Source organism: Ascaphus truei, chromosome 3 (assembly GCF_040206685.1).
Source record: "Ascaphus truei isolate aAscTru1 chromosome 3, aAscTru1.hap1, whole genome shotgun sequence".
Classification (NCBI taxonomy): domain Eukaryota; kingdom Metazoa; phylum Chordata; class Amphibia; order Anura; family Ascaphidae; genus Ascaphus; species Ascaphus truei.
In genome coordinates this window covers 131858822-131871028 of record NC_134485.1, presented here as the reverse complement: position 1 = coordinate 131871028, position 12207 = coordinate 131858822, and the positions used below count along the sequence as shown (strand labels likewise).

The 12207-nt window shown below is 46.3% G+C and overlaps 1 long non-coding RNA gene across 1 annotated transcript in view; it reads left to right on the top strand.

The window, feature by feature from the left end:
- Nucleotides 1–10784: 10784 nt before the first annotated feature.
- LOC142490966 (uncharacterized) overlaps nt 10785–12207 on the top strand; it is a 39146-nt gene continuing 37723 nt past the window's right edge. The window contains exon 1 of the long non-coding RNA XR_012800185.1: nt 10785–10885. This is a non-coding gene — a long non-coding RNA (uncharacterized LOC142490966). The remainder of the gene's footprint in view (nt 10886–12207) is intronic.

Here is a 12207-nt window from a genome sequence, read left to right as displayed (position 1 = left end):
CTAATGCTCCCATCTCCAGGCCCAATATCCCCTAATATCCTCCTCCCCAGGCCCAATAGCCCCTAACACCCTCCTCCCCAGGCCCAGTACTCCCAAATACCCCCCTCCCACGGCTCAACCATTAGTGTATATGTTACTGTCTGATAGTTACTGTGTTTGTGTAACCATTAGTGTGTGTGTGTCGGAGTGAGTGCGTGCGTGATACTGTCTGATAGTTACTGTGTGTGCGTGTGTAATTAACCATTAGTGTGTGTGTATCGGAGTGAGTGTGTGTTACTGTCTGTTCGTTACTGTGTGTGTATGTAATCATTAGTGTGTGTATCGGAGTGTGTGTTACTGTCTGATAGTCACTGTGTGTGTGTGTTTGTAAATCATAATGAGAAATGGATTTTGTCTTATATCACAGTGTGTGTCTGTGCTAAGCTGCCGTATTGTGGCTGTGTTTGCACAAGTGTATCAATCTGTTAGTGCTATTTTAGTGTGAGTGTGTGAGAATATTACTGATTGTGCATTTGAATTTTAGGAGCAGGAATCTGTGTGTGTGTGTGTGTGTGTGTATATAAAACCGAAACATTGTGCCAATAATATAAATATATATATACACACACACATACTTGTGTGTTTATGTATATACTAGCTGAGAGCCCCGGCGTTGCCCAGGATGTTTGTGGTGTGGGGGTGGCATTTGGGTGGTTGGGTGGTTGGGTGGGGAGTGGTCCACACTGCCCATGGCGGTGTGCGGTGGTACTGCTGCTGTGGCTGTACTGATGGTGATTGTATCGGGGTGCTGATTTGGGAGGGTTTGGTGCTGATGTGGGGATGCGGATGTGGGGGTGCTGATGTGGGTGTGGCGATGGGGGAGGTGCGAAGGTACTAATGGGTGGGTGATGGTGTTGATGGGGGCTGGGAATGGCAGGGGGCCGAGGATACCGGTGTGCTGATGTGGTGGTGCTGGGGATACCGTGTGTGTGTCTGTGTCTATGTGTGATATATATATATATATATATATATATATATATATATATATATATATATATATATATATATATATATATATATATAGTGCTATTTTAGTGTGATTGTGTGAGAATATTACTGATTGTGCATTTGTATTTTAGGAGCATGAATCTCTGTGTGTGTGTGTGTGTGTGTGTGTGTGTGTGTGTGTGTGTGTATAAAAACGAAACATTGTGCCAATAATATAAATATATATACAGTACAGTATACACACACACACACACACACATACTTGTGTGTTTATGTATATATAGATATATAAAGAAAAACAGGCACACCAGGGCTTTGTAAAAACAAAAAAATACAATACTATTGAATAGAACTGATCAACGCTTTGGCTCTTTATAGGAGCCTCTCAACACACAGGGACGCCCAGGTAGTCAGATCTCACCCCTATTTAATTCTGTTACATGCCACATCAGACTTTGTTTTGATGCATTCTAAGGTTGTCCTTTTATCAGATCTTACCTTGGGTGTCTCCATCTTGTTGGGAAATTTGTTGTCTGACAGTAAAATCTCAATCTGGATGGTGGGGAAGGGAGATCAGTGAGGTAGTGACTTAAATACTAATAAATATAATCTCTTATACTAATAAATATAATCTATTATACTAATACATATAATCTATTATTCTAATAAATATAATCTATTATATTTATAAATATAATCTATTGAACAACAACACAAAAAAGATGGAAAAGTGATACTGTACTTCTAAAAAGCCACAGATTTGATATCAATTAAGTGGCAGAAAATAGTTTTTTATGTTAGACCAAAAAGTCTCAGAGGAGACCCAATGAATGGGCCATTGCCCTCCACAGGGAGGCTGCTGTAATCCTCTCCCAATGGGACAAAAAGTTGTGAATTTGTCCTGAAGATGAAAAATAAACCTCCTGGTTATAAATATGATCCAAATGAGCGGTGAAGTGTCTGAAATCTCTGCTACGTCTCAGAAGAAACCTTACCTGACAGATCCACAATGGTTATGGCAGAGAGTGGTGGCATAGAACTCTGGTACCAAGCAGTTTAGCTGTAACCATGGAAGTCAGGTAAACATGTATTTTTTTTAAATTAGAATGCAAATGTCTGTCCCATTCTGGGCTCAGCCTGAGCTCTGTCAGACGTTTCCAGCTTGTGATAATGGGAGATCTCCATATACTGGGATGTGATAAGAGACATGGGAGAGGGAGTGGCTCAGTGAGTAAAGATACTGACTGGCACTGAGTTTGAAACAGAGGAGCCTGGTTCAATTTCCAGTGTCAGCTCCTTGTGACCTTAGGCAAGTCACATTATCTCCCTGTGCCTCAGGCACCAAAAACATAGATTGTAAGCTCCACGGGGCAGGGACTTGTACCTGCAAAATGTCTCTGTAAAGCGCTAGGTAAAACTAGCAGTGCTAGGAATTTCCCATTGACTGTCATATCCAGGGAGGGATAACAACATACTGTATGATTCTTTCCGGACCATTACTCTTCACGGGGGGCTCTTGATACTGTATACTAGTGCCTATGTCTGGACATACTCTATTTTTGCTATCAGTATCATATTATAACCCAAACCGTGTTGTCCCTGTTTGTCTTTAGCAGCACTTCCACATACAGTATGATATACTTATCAGATGGTGATTATTTCATAGTTACTGCTACTGTTATTATGTATGATACTAAGATCATTTAATGTCTGCAGCTCTTTGAGGACAATATACACATTAATAAATTGTGAATAGTTACTTGTACTGATTATGCGTTCCTCTGACTCCATTAAGAGGACTATCCATGTTTTTACATTTGAGTGTTTAATAATTGGACGAATTAAAGTTTTATTATTAATAGTTTTATTATTTTCATTTTAACCCTCTCCTACTGACCTAATATACCATGTAGCAGAACTATATAGGTTATTATGCCACGCACTAAACTATATACTAGGCAAGGAGTGAAATAGAGACAGCATGGGGGACAGAGAGAACATCATGGGGGACAGAGAGAAAGCTTGGGGGGAGAGAGACACAGAGCATGGGGGGATAGAGATGTGTGTATGCTGCCTGTGTGTGTCCTGTGTGCAGGGCCTCTTGTCCTGGGCCCAATGAGTAATGGGAAAGGTGCCAGACCCCTGCCAGCAAAACTAATCTGTCCTGATCCGCAGAGGTGGCCTGTTGGAAGGTGTCCGTTGAGATGCCTGTCCATGCAGCATGCTGCAGACTGGTAGAAGGGAAGTTTTCGACAGGCACCTCCATGGCCACCTATCAGCAGTCAGCTCGGCAGGCCCCCTCCTCTGGCCTCAAACAGTCCCCCTCAATCCTCCAGGGGGCGCTCTCACAATCTCTCCTCTTCCAGTGTCCCTATCCCCCCTCACTCTCACACTCCTTGTCCTGGAACTAGATTCCATATTCCTCTGTCTCTTCTCCTTTAGTTTATGGGATCCATTTCTCCCTTGTTTAATTGCCTGTCAGTTTCCCCTGTCCCAGCAGCAACGCTGCATGTAAAATGCAACATTATTGCTACATGTTGTAGTTCCCTCAGACATTCTGTGAGTTGCCATAGCAGCCCCAGCCTTTCTCTCCAGAATGGGCTAGTCTGCCCCCCCTTCTGCTTGTTTTAAGATAGTCTGTCCCAAGGCTATCCCCTTTACCCACACTGATTCTCACTTCCTTTCACCATGGACTCTGAGTGAGTAACTGCCTGCTATTTACCCCAGCAAGGCCTTTTTGTTTTACACTGTCTCACCATTGATACACTGCACATCAGACAGAGAAGCCCTCTCTATCTACATTACATCACCAAGCACCTATCTCCCTGTGATTTCCCTCAATAAAATCAAGAAAGAGAAAAGGACTTGTTTGTGCTTTGGAAGAGGTGAGACATGAGTTAAGCTACCTGGAGTCATTCATTCCCCCTTTCGTGACCCTGGCTTCAGGATACTCCTCTCCCCCCTCTCTCCCCCCCACCTCTCTCTCACTCCTCTCTCCCCATGCTATGGGGGGAGAGATGATGGAGGTATATGGGGGAGGGGGGGTGAGCGAATGGAGGGATTTATATCCTGTGTGTGGTGTGTGTCCGTGTCCTGAGTGTGTTCTCTGGGTGTCGTGTGTGTGTGTGTGTGTGTGTGTGTGTGTGTGTGTGTGTGTGTGATTCCCGGGGTGAGCGAATGGAGGGATGTACGTCCTGTGTGGGTCCTGCGTGTCCTTAGTGTGTTCTCTGGGTGTCGTGTGTGTGTTGTCGGCTCCTTGTGACCTTGGGCAAGCCACTTTATCTCCCTGTGCCTCAGGCACCAAAAACATAGATTGTAAGCTCCACGGGACAGGGACAGTGCCTGCAAAATGCCTCTGTAAAGTGCTACGTAAACTAGCAGCTCTATAGAAGAAAATGCTATTATTATTATTATGTACAGTATGTACTGTTTATATATGTGTGTATTTATGTATATATGTTCCCAGCACACAATATAAAGGAAAATCAGACAATGGTCAAATGCCAATAGAAAATGTATTGAATGAACAAAAGATGATACAACAAGCAACTGCCCCAATGTAGGCTATGGAGAGTACAACTCATCAAACAGGACTATACAATATCAATAAAAGGGGGGGGGGGGAAGGGCTTCGTAAAACAAGCGTTTACCCCCTTCCTCTCCCCCCCTTCCTCTCCCCCCCCTTCCCTCTCCCCCCCCTTCCCTCTCCCCCCCCTTCCCTCTCCCCCCCCTTCCCTCTCCCCCCCCTTCCCTCTCCCCCCCCCTTCCCTCTCCCCCCCCCCTTCCTCTCCCCCCCCCCCTTCCCCCTAGGGTGACCAGATTTTCAAAATGAAAAACCGGGACACATTTATAGATAATTTTTAAAAACAAATGACATCACATGACGCACCCGTTGCCATGACAACGAGACACTGATGTCAGGCAGTGACATGTTGCCATGACAATGTGGCATCACCTGATGCCTCGGCGCTATAATGCATCCTGTTGTCATGTCAACTTGATGCCGCGTGACGTCACGGAGCGTCTCGTTGTTATGGCAATGGGCATTACGTGATGTTGCGCAGCCATGTTGACGGAATTTGGAGTGGAGGTTACAACCAAAGGCAAGATAAATAAATATATAATAAAAAGATCTAAATTTTTTTGTTATCTCTGGGTTAGCCTTCAATAGAAGGTGGCAACCCTGGTTGCATTGTGTGTTTCTGTATGCAGATGTGGGCCCTGCTGAGTGTGTGTGTGTATAGAGGTGGGGTCTGCAGTGTGTTTCTGTATACAGATGTGGGCCCTGCAGTGTGTGTGTGTGTGTATATATATATATATATATATATATATATATATATATAGAGAGAGAGAGAGAGAGATATGGGGGCAGCAGTGTGTGTGTGTGAGAGAGAGAGAGAGAGAGAGAGATGCAGTGTGTGTGTATATAGAGGTGGGGGCTGCAGTGTGTGTTTCTGTATAAAGATGTGGGCCATGCAGAGTGTGTGTGTGTGTGTATATAGAGGTGGGGGCAGCAGTGTGTGTTGGTTGTATAGCGGTGGGGGCTGCAGTGTGCAGGGCCCACCTCGATACACACAAACACACATTGCAGGGCCCACCTCTATACACACAAACACAGTGTGTTTGTGTGTATAGAGGTGGGCCCTGCAGTGTGTGTGTGTATAGAGGCTGGGGCTTTGTTTGGGCCCTTCAGCTCTTACAGCCAGGGCATTCTTGGCCAAGAATGCCCTGTTCGGAGGGGGTGGACCCTCACTGTGTATGTGTGTATGTGTAATTAAAATAATTAACAAATTAAAATTAAATAAATTATTTACAAATTAAAATTAAATAAAAAAAATTTAGGCATTAATTAAAATTAAGACATTTTAAAAATGTGACATTCCTGACCTCGTATGTAGGGTCTCTTGTTTTCCTTGTGGCAGTCAATGACATCACTGCCATGCAGGGCCGTAGACAGCTTTCCCGGGGTGCAGGACCAACGTTTCCACCGGGGCCCCCCACCCACATTTCAGCGGCCTTGCGAGAACCCCCACCCTTCTCATACACCTCCTCACTCTCACCCCACCTCACACTCCCCAGTCACCCTTTCCTTCCTCTCTTTTACACCCACATTCAACCTCCCTCCCCAATATCCATGCACACACAGTGACACACACACACAGTCACTTACCTACACACACAGCCCCATCTCTTCTCATACCTCCCCCTCATATCTCCCCCTTCATACCTCATATCTCCTAATATCTCCCCCATCCCTCCTCATACCTCCTCCTCATACTACCCTTCCACTCATAACTCCTTCTCATCTCTCCCCCTCCCCTCCTCATATCTCCTTCTCATCTCATATCTCCCCCTCACAGCCTTATAACTCCCCTCCTCATATCTCCTCCCCTCTTCCTATCTCCCCCTCCGCATATCACCCCCATCCCTCCTCATCTCCCCCTCAAACCTTTCCCTCTTCCCCTCATATCTCCCCCTCCTCACCTCTTATCTTCCCCTCCTCATACCTTCCCCTCTGCATATTTCCTCCTCCTCATCTCCTAATATCTCCCCCATTCCTCCTCATATCTTCCCCTCCTCTCCCCATGTCTTCCCCTCCTCATGCCATGCCTTCCCCTCCTCATGCCATGCCTTCCCCTCTGGACTCTTGTATTGTTTGAGAATGTGATGATATCTTTGTTATGCATTGCACATATGTTCCACATAGTCCGTTATATAGTGGTATCTACAGATACCAGACGGGGAGTGTCCTGGAACTAGATTCCATATTCCTCTGTCTCTCCTTTAGTTTATGGGATCCATTTCTCCCTTGTTTAATTGCCTGTCAGTTTCCCCTGTCCCAGCAGCAACGCTGCATGTAAAATGCAACATTATTGCTACATGTTGTTGTTCCCTCAGACATTCTGTGAGTTGCCATAGCAGCCCCAGCCTTTCTCTCCAGAATGGGCTAGTCTGCCCCCCCTTCTGCTTGTTTTAAGATAGTCTGTCCCAAGGCTATTCCCTTTAACCACACTGCTCCTCACTTCCTTTCACCCTGGACTCTGAGTGAGTAACTGCCTGCTATATACCCCAGCAAGGCCTTTTTGTTTTACACTGTCTCACCATTGATACACTGCACATCAGACAGAGAAGCCCTCTCTATCTACATTACATCACCAAGCACCTATCTCCCTGTGATTTCCCTCAATAAAATCAAGAAAGAGAAAAGGACTTGTTTGTGCTTTGGAAGAGGTGAGACATGAGTTAAGCTACCTGGAGTCATTCATTCCCCCTTTCGTGACCCTGGCTTCAGGATACTCCTCTCCCCCCTCTCTCCCCCCCACCTCTCTCTCACTCCTCTCTCCCCATGCTATGGGGGGAGAGAGGATGGAGGTATATGGGGGAGGGGGGTGAGCGAATGGAGGGATTTATGTCCTGTGTGTGGTGTGTGTCCGTGTCCTGAGTGTGTTCTCTGGGTGTCGTGTGTGTGTGTGTGTGTGTGTGTGTGTGTGTGTGTATGTGTGTGTGTGTGTGTGTTGGATTCCCGGGGTGAGCGAATGGAGGGATGTACGTCGTGTGTGTGTGTGTGTGTGTGTGTGTGTGTGTGTGTGTGTGTGTGTGTGTGTGTGTGTGTGTGTGTGTGTGTGTGTGTGTGTGTGTGTGTGTGTGTGATTCCCGGGGTGAGCGAATGGAGGGATGTACGTCCTGTGTGGGTCCTGCGTGTCCTTAGTGTGTTCTCTGGGTGTCGTGTGTGTGTTGTCGGCTCCTTGTGACCTTGGGCAAGCCACTTTATCTCCCTGTGCCTCAGGCACCAAAAACATAGATTGTAAGCTCCACGGGACAGGGACAGTGCCTGCAAAATGCCTCTGTAAAGTGCTACGTAAACTAGCAGCTCTATAGAAGAACATGCTATTATTATTATTATGTACAGTATGTACTGTTTATATATGTGTGTATTTATGTATATATGTTCCCAGCACACAATATAAAGGAAAATCAGACAATGGTCAAATGCCAATAGAAAATGTATTGAATGAACAAAAGATGATACAACAAGCAACTGCCCCAATGTAGGCTATGGAGAGTACAACTCATCAAACAGGACTATACAATATCAATAAAAGGGGGGGGGGGGGGGAAGGGCTTCGTAAAACAAGCGTTTACCCCCTTCCTCTCCCCCCCTTCCCTCTCCCCCCCCTTCCCTCTCCCCCCCCTTCCCTCTCCCCCCCCTTCCCTCTCCCCCCCCTTCCCTCTCCCCCCCCCTTCCTCTCCCCCCCCCTTCCTCTCCCCCCCCCCCCTTCCTCTCCCCCCCCCTTCCTCTCCCCCCCCTTCCTCTCCCCCCCCCTTCCCCCTAGGGTGACCAGATTTTCAAAATGAAAAACCGGGACACATTTATAGATAATTTTTAAAAACAAATTACATCACATGACGCACCCGTTGCCATGACAACGAGACACTGATGTCAGGCAGTGACATGTTGCCATGACAATGTGGCATCACCTGATGCCTCGGCGCTATAATGCATCCTGTTGTCATGTCAACTTGATGCCGCGTGACGTCACGGAGCGTCTCGTTGTTATGGCAATGGGCATTACGTGATGTTGCGCAGCCATGTTGACGGAATTTGGAGTGGAGGTTACAACCAAAGGCAAGATAAATAAATATATAATAAAAAGATCTAAATTTTTTTGTTATCTCTGGGTTAGCCTTCAATAGAAGGTGGCAACCCTGGTTGCGTTGTGTGTTTCTGTATACAGATGTGGGCCCTGCTGAGTGTGTGTGTGTATAGAGGTGGGGTCTGCAGTGTGTTTCTGTATACAGATGTGGGCCCTGCAGTGTGTGTGTGTGTTTGTGTATATATATATATATATATATATATATAGAGAGAGAGAGAGAGAGAGAGATATGGGGGCAGCAGTGTGTGTGTGTGAGAGAGAGAGAGAGAGAGAGAGATGCAGTGTGTGTGTGTATATAGAGGTGGGGGCTGCAGTGTGTGTTTCTGTATAAAGATGTGGGCCATGCAGAGTGTGTGTGTGTGTGTATATAGAGGTGGGGGCAGCAGTGTGTGTTGGTTGTATAGCGGTGGGGGCTGCAGTGTGCAGGGCCCACCTCGATACACACAAACACACACTGCAGGGCCCACCTCTATACACACAAACACAGTGTGTTTGTGTGTATAGAGGTGGGCCCTGCAGTGTGTGTGTGTATAGAGGCTGGGGCTTTGTTTGGGCCCTTCAACTCTTACAGCCAGGGCATTCTTGGCCAAGAATGCCCTGTTCGGAGGGGGTGGACCCTCACTGTGTATGTGTGTATGTGTAATTAAAATAATTAACAAATTAAAATTAAATAAATTATTTACAAATTAAAATTAAATAAAAAAAATTTAGGCATTAATTAAAATTAAGACATTTTAAAAATGTGACATTCCTGACCTCGTATGTAGGGTCTCTTGTTTTCCTTGTGGCAGTCAATGACATCACTGCCATGCAGGGCCGTAGACAGCTTTCCCGGGGTGCAGGACCAACGTTTCCACCGGGGCCCCCCACCCACATTTCAGCGGCCTTGCGAGAACCCCCACCCTTCTCATACACCTCCTCACTCTCACCCCACCTTACACTCCCCAGTCACCCTTTCCTTCCTCTCTTTTACACCCACATTCAACCTCCCTCCCCAATATCCATGCACACACAGTGACACACACACACAGTCACTTACCTACACACACAGCCCCATCTCTTCTCATACCTCCCCCTCATATCTCCCCCTTCATACCTCATATCTCCTAATATCTCCCCCATCCCTCCTCATACCTCCTCCTCATACTACCCTTCCACTCATAACTCCTTCTCATCTCTCCCCCTCCCCTCCTCATATCTCCTTCTCATCTCATATCTCCCCCTCACAGCCTTATAACTCCCCTCCTCATATCTCCTCCCCTCTTCCTATCTCCCCCTCCGCATATCACCCCCATCCCTCCTCATCTCCCCCTCAAACCTTTCCCTCTTCCCCTCATATCTCCCCCTCCTCACCTCTTATCTTCCCCTCCTCATACCTTCCCCTCTGCATATTTCCTCCTCCTCATCTCCTAATATCTCCCCCATTCCTCCTCATATCTTCCCCTCCTCTCCCCATGTCTTCCCCTCCTCATGCCATGCCTTCCCCTCCTCATGCCATGCCTTCCCCTCTGGACTCTTGTATTGTTTGAGAATGTGATGATATCTTTGTTATGCATTGCACATATGTTCCACATAGTCCGTTATATAGTGGTATCTACAGATACCAGACGGGGAGTGTCCTGGAACTAGATTCCATATTCCTCTGTCTCTCCTTTAGTTTATGGGATCCATTTCTCCCTTGTTTAATTGCCTGTCAGTTTCCCCTGTCCCAGCAGCAACGCTGCATGTAAAATGCAACATTATTGCTACATGTTGTAGTTCCCTCAGACATTCTGTGAGTTGCCATAGCAGCCCCAGCCTTTCTCTCCAGAATGGGCTAGTCTGCCCCCCCTTCTGCTTGTTTTAAGATAGTCTGTCCCAAGGCTATTCCCTTTACCCACACTGCTCCTCACTTCCTTTCACCCTGGACTCTGAGTGAGTAACTGCCTGCTATATACCCCAGCAAGGCCTTTTTGTTTTACACTGTCTCACCATTGATACACTGCACATCAGACAGAGAAGCCCTCTCTATCTACATTACATCACCAAGCACTAGGGTGACCACCCGTCCCCCTTTTGCCGGGACAGTCCTGGTTTTTCGAGAGCTGTCCCGGTTTCCTGTGTGTCCCGGAAATGTCCCGTTTTTTCCTCCATGTGTTCCAGTTTTTTTTTTAGCCTCGCCAGCGGTGCGCGAGTAATTAGCTGTGGTGCGCTGTGCGCGAGTCTGCGGCGGCGCGGAGGAGGAGACTGCAGCAGCCCGGCTGGTAAGTATTTTTTTTTTTTAATGCTCCCCCCCCCCTCCGGCAGTTTCCTACCTTGTTGGCCAATCAGTACAATAACACACAGAGCACGTCGCTGCACCAGACGTACAAACACAAGCACACAATCTACTTGGTGCAAGGGAGAAAATTTATACAAAAAACAGACATATAGTCAGAAGACTATAAACAGCCCCCTGTAGTTGCACTCAAAATAGATGACAAATCAGGTATATTGTCAAATAGTGGATAGCTAGATATAAGCCAAATCCATACTATAGGATTGAAAGCTACAAGGTCTCACACAGTGTCTACACCCCCCCCCCACACACACAGTGTCACAAACAGTGTCACAAAGTGTCACACACAGTGCCCACCCCTCCCCACACACACACAAACCACACACAAACAGTGTCACAAACAGTGTCACAAACAGTGTCACACACACACACACACACACACACACACACACACACACACACACACACACACACACACACATACACAGTGTCACACAGTGTCTCCCCCCCACACACACACAAACAGTGTCCCAAACACACACAAAGTGTCACACATAGTGTCACATACAATGTCACTCACACACACACAAACACACAAACAGTGTCACAAACAGTGTCATACAGTGTCACACAAACACTGTCACACACAGTGTCACACACACACAGTGTCACACAGTGTCTACACCCCCCCACACACATGCGCCAACGTGATGACGTCATGACGTCACGGCGTACCCCAACATGCTCTATGATGTGCACTTTATCAATTGTTATTGTGAGCTCCATACATACGTCCACCTTGTACTTATATATTTTTATATATATTTTGGCCCCTCTCCTGTTTCATTACCAGTCCCGAGTCCGCCCCCCCACACCCCCCCTCCCTATTTGTATTTTACCCATACAAATTTCCCTAGCCAATCCCCATCTGGCTTGTACCCAAACAATCCACTGTAACTATTCTGCTAAAAATTTGAAATGCCTTGTATATAATGTATACCCTGTTCACTTATGTAACTGCTTTTGCAACTATGTATCCCCTGTATTTAACCTTATGAACAAGACACATCCACAAATGAGAGGTGACTCCCAATTCACCACTTCCTGGCAAACCCATTCTAGATTACACAGACATTTTGACAATAACCACTGCTTATGGACACCTTTGGAAAAAATAAATGGTTATAAGTTATAACATATATCACATATTCAGTTAATAGACAAATGATATTGTATAAGACTTCACACTAATGTCTTGCTTTATATAATCTCTTTGCACAGTGCTGAGCACATGGTCAGCTTTATATT